Source organism: Octopus bimaculoides, chromosome 3 (genome assembly GCF_001194135.2).
Source record: "Octopus bimaculoides isolate UCB-OBI-ISO-001 chromosome 3, ASM119413v2, whole genome shotgun sequence".
Classification (NCBI taxonomy): domain Eukaryota; kingdom Metazoa; phylum Mollusca; class Cephalopoda; order Octopoda; family Octopodidae; genus Octopus; species Octopus bimaculoides.
The window spans coordinates 26348940-26353435 of record NC_068983.1 but is presented as its reverse complement, the minus strand read 5'-3'; the positions used below and the strand labels follow the sequence as shown (position 1 = coordinate 26353435).

The 4496-nt window shown below is 35.8% G+C and overlaps 1 protein-coding gene across 6 annotated transcripts in view; it reads left to right on the top strand.

Annotated features, from left to right (window-relative positions):
• The window catches only part of LOC106884218 (neuronal acetylcholine receptor subunit alpha-10), a 1143354-nt gene that overhangs the window by 355176 nt on the left and 783682 nt on the right, over nucleotides 1-4496 (top strand). The window contains exon 1 of one of the 6 annotated variants that reach the window (XM_052966103.1): nucleotides 4147-4157. The exons of the other annotated variants lie outside the window; for them this stretch is intronic. The gene's annotated coding sequence lies outside the window, so the exon portion shown is untranslated. Of the gene's footprint in view, nucleotides 1-4146; nucleotides 4158-4496 lie in introns of those variants that run through there. 6 annotated transcript variants of the gene reach the window in all.

Here is a 4496-nt window from a genome sequence, read left to right as displayed (position 1 = left end):
TGTGTGTGTGTGTGTGTGTGTGTGTGTGTGTGTGTCGGTGTGTGTCGGTGTGTCTGTGTGTATACGTGTGAATAAATGACTGTTCCTACATGTAAATGTATAATCATGCATTTATGTATGTATACATGTATTCATATGTATGCATGTATGTATGCATGAATGTATGCATGTATGTATGCATGTATGTACGTGTGTATGCATGTATGTATGCGAAACGTCGGAGGAAAGAAGGAGAGAGAGAAAGAAGGAAGAGAAGAGGAATATTTGGAGCTATCTAATGTAAGAATATATGCATTCGTATGTGCATTTCTATGTGAGAAAGTGAGATAGTCCAAAGTGTTAATTTGTTGCATTAATTATGCAATATTTTCACATTTTTTTTATTTCGTCAATATCTTGGTTTATTACATTGCACCATTTTATACCGTACAAGCGCTGATTTAACTTTCCAGTCAGTCAACTTCATTGTAACAAGTTTTCTTTTTTGCTTTGCATTATTAATATCTCAGAGCAGGTGCATTTAATCTGTAACCGTATTATGCTTTGTGCTCCTTTTAACATTTATCTATTTGTTTATACGCACTGCGCGTTTGAATGGATTTGAAATAATGGCTTTATGACTTTTCTGTCATCGTTTTTTATTTCCTTTTCGTTTATTCATTTATTTTTTTTTTTTTGAACTGAAAATATAATTTACAAATACGTACGTATGTGAAACCGGAAACAACCCTCTTCGTGCAAATATATAATCAGAAAAACCATATCTCCATAAAACTATGGTTGATTTTAATTGTTTTCATACGGTACGCATGGCAACACTGCTAATATAATCTAGATACTTACTATTTAAAGATCAGCTAATCCATGATATTTAACTAATATTAGATGTGTGTATATTTAGTATTCATCATGCGGTGATAAACAGTAGTTGAGCAATATATTGGTGGACACTGTATTTTATCTGAAAAGGACATTTGTTGTGGTTCTTTCCCTGGTTGTTTTTGAACATATTTTACATTACCAATTATACGTTCCACCTCCTCTCTAAAATGAATTGGTTGTTCAACCCGTTATTATTTGAATAGATCTCATTAAAATAAGAGCAGCAGACAATAGAGAAATGTCTTAAATTTATTGTATAACGAAGGTGCTCTATTAAAGCAATCGGAAGAACGCCAAATTAAATGTCATCAAGCATTTATTTTATTTTCCCCTTTGCATGCTGAGAACGAATTTTGCTGGTAGAAACATTGCGTATTTACAAGTCGAAGATCAATAAAATTACAGGATGAGTGTCTGAATTCATCTCCTCGAAGTTATTCCAACTTTCTGTGTTTTGATTTCAAATCCTATCATGTATATCTATATTATTCATTCACCGGATATCGATGAAAAGAGAGTACTCCAAAATGGTAGATAAACAGAACTGTAAGAAGGTCGGACCGGCTGTTTTGTCAGATTTCTTCTTTTACTTTACGTTTGGAGTCCCGTCATGGCCGGTTTGGGTGGTACGTTAATTAGTGACCTTATTTGGCACCATCAGCTGGGCCAGGTATCCAGCTTAAGAAATACTTCCTCTTCCCCGCCCTCTTGTTTCACATCAGATAACCCAGGGATATAAACCGTTTTCTTTTAGATAATACAGTTTGAAAAAAAAGAGAAACCTCTCTAAAAATACTGGGTATTTATTTGCATTAAACATTAGTAATATTCGTCTCAAATTTTCGTACAAGGTCAGCAAGTTCGACCCGATTACTCAACTAGTGGCTATTTTATAGACTGCGACCGGATAAAAAAATGAACTCGATTTCGATGGAATTTGAAAGCAAAACGTAAACATAGACGCAATGCCGAGCATGCTAAAGTTTCTTATTTCTTTATTGCCTAAAAGGGGCTTAACATCAAGGGGACAAACAAAAGGATTAAGTCGATTACATCGACCCCAGTGCGTAACTGGTACTTAATTTATCCACCCCGAAAGGATGAAAAGCAAAGTCGACCTCAGCGGAATTTAAACTCAGAACGTAGCGGCAGACGAAATACCGCTAAGCATTTCGCCCGGCGTGCTAACGTTTCTGCCATCTCACCGCCTTACATTAAACATTAATAATATTGGTTTCACATTTTGGCACAAGACCAGCAATTTTGAGGCAAGAGCAAGTCATTTACATAGACCCCAGTGTCGAACTGGTACTTATTTTACCGAAAGGATGAAATGCAAAGTCGACATCAGCAGAATTTGATCTCAGAACCTAAAGACGGATAAAATGCTGCTAAACATTATGCTCGATGTGCCAAGCTCGTCGTGTCAAGCTCGCTGCCTTTAACACTAGTAATAATAGTAAGTGATTTTGGATGTAGATATAGAAAATGGGATAGAGCCGGTATGCAAAAGAATCGATCATAATTCGAACTTGTTAGATTCCATAATCTAGCAGTTCTATTTAATGAACCGACACACTTCTAACTTCTCTGCCTTTATTTTACAAACACTTGGATCAGAAGATAATATTACAATCATCACCCATGTCTGGTGGGTTTACATTTTAAACATATTAACTGGTAATTTATGTTTTATAATTGTATAAATGATCCCAAGTGTTTGTCAGTTTTCGGAACGCCACATTGTGGTACTTTCCGTTCGACATTTTATTGATATTCACTAAATTTGTCATTAACTCGCCTCATTTCTGTATATATTGATAACTTTTCAGGTGGCTATTTGTCAGTCTTTAGAGATATGGATAAACTTAGATATTATATTTGTTCCGACTCTGGCCTTTTAGTTGAAATCATGACTTGAATCAAATTTGGCGGTCATTCTTTTGGAATTTATAGATTAGCACCAATTCAGGTCATTTAAATATAGAGAATGCTAGAGAGCTGACTGAACTGTTTTGTGACATATACACTGGATCTTTGCATTCTATGACTAAGACTTTATACGACACCGGTAAGAAGTTTTATCGGCCACAGCTGAGATACTTTCAATTGGATAAGTTTGAAGTGGACGGAAAGGGGAGAGAAGCATGCATGGGCTGCTGGTTGTCTTTCTCATCTCAAAGTTTTCTCCAAAGGTCTGCACTCATGTATGTGCAGAACTGGTCACCTTTCAATCTTACCAGCTGAGACGAATATCTTTCGTTGCTGAAATATAACAAGATATTTTCTTCTGTTAGTTTTAATTTTAGATTCCACTCGTAACTGAATAGTAATAATTCTCCAAAACCTCGAATTAATTAATAATATTGGAGGTATCTTCCTTGCTTGTATCCATGCAATTTTCAACGCCCCTTACGGGAGTTTTTGCCTTTTAATTGCAGATGTAGTGGCAGCTAATTGAAGTTAATCAACTCATTATATAACATATATGAGACACTTTCTAATGTGAATTTAGCCTACGGCACTTTTATTAATGGTAATGTTAATTAACAGTTGCTTACATCTTTGTGTATATCAGGTGACCTGAAATCCACTGGCGATGGTATTATGACTAAAATTGAAAGGAAATTATAGCTGTTCCCTACACATCTGAAACTGTCTTCTAACGAACGTATTACACCATTTGTAACTGCGAGTTCACAATGGGTTCCGCGTTTCTTGACGTCGCCCATTAAACATATTTCCCATCTCTGAATTTATAATTATGTGTTCATTCACACCCTAATATTTTAACACAAGTGATGACTTTAACACAATATGTGTGTGTGTGTGTGTGTGTGTGTGAGAGAGAGAGAGAGAGAGAGAGAGAGAGAGAGAGAGAGAGAGAGAGAGAGAGAGAGAGTGAGGCTGAAAAGAGAGTAAAAGATTTATATATATATATACATGTATATATATATACACGCACACGCGCACGTATATATAATTTTCAGTTCTTTGTTAATTCTTCCCCTCGATGACATATCATCTGCCAAACTATAATCAAGAAAATGTTAAATTGATTGCCAACACCAAGGAAGCTTATTTCATCTCAAACAGTTTTACAGTTTCGGTTACAGCAGCTGTTGTTGAATTATTTATTATTGTTTGAAATTAATTAAGTGGTGGGTGGTGAAAACAATAATGTACCAGAAAGCAGACCTAGTAGTATTTAGTTGCGGTCGTTTCGGATCACAGTTCCGATCCGGCAAAATTATTTTTTTTTCTCCATGATTGAAGTAGCGCTTTAGTAGAGTTATTAGAGGTTTGGATATACTATTTCGTGCTATTTGTTCCAAGCCACTTCGCACTAAATTCGCATTATGTTTTTCCACATTTCTGAGCAAATCAATAATAGCCACAAGTACTAATCCAAGTTGGTAGAGTAGCAGGAATTTTAGAGCTTCGAAAAGCGTACCTTACAGTTATACTTTACCGGTTTTTACGTTTGGAGAACAATGAGTACGTAAACAGTAATACCTAGTTGGTGACATTCGTCATGGAAAATATCGGTGGTATGATGAGGGAAGTGCATTCGCCATCTCTCTCTCTCTCTCTCTCTCTCTCTCTCTCTCTCT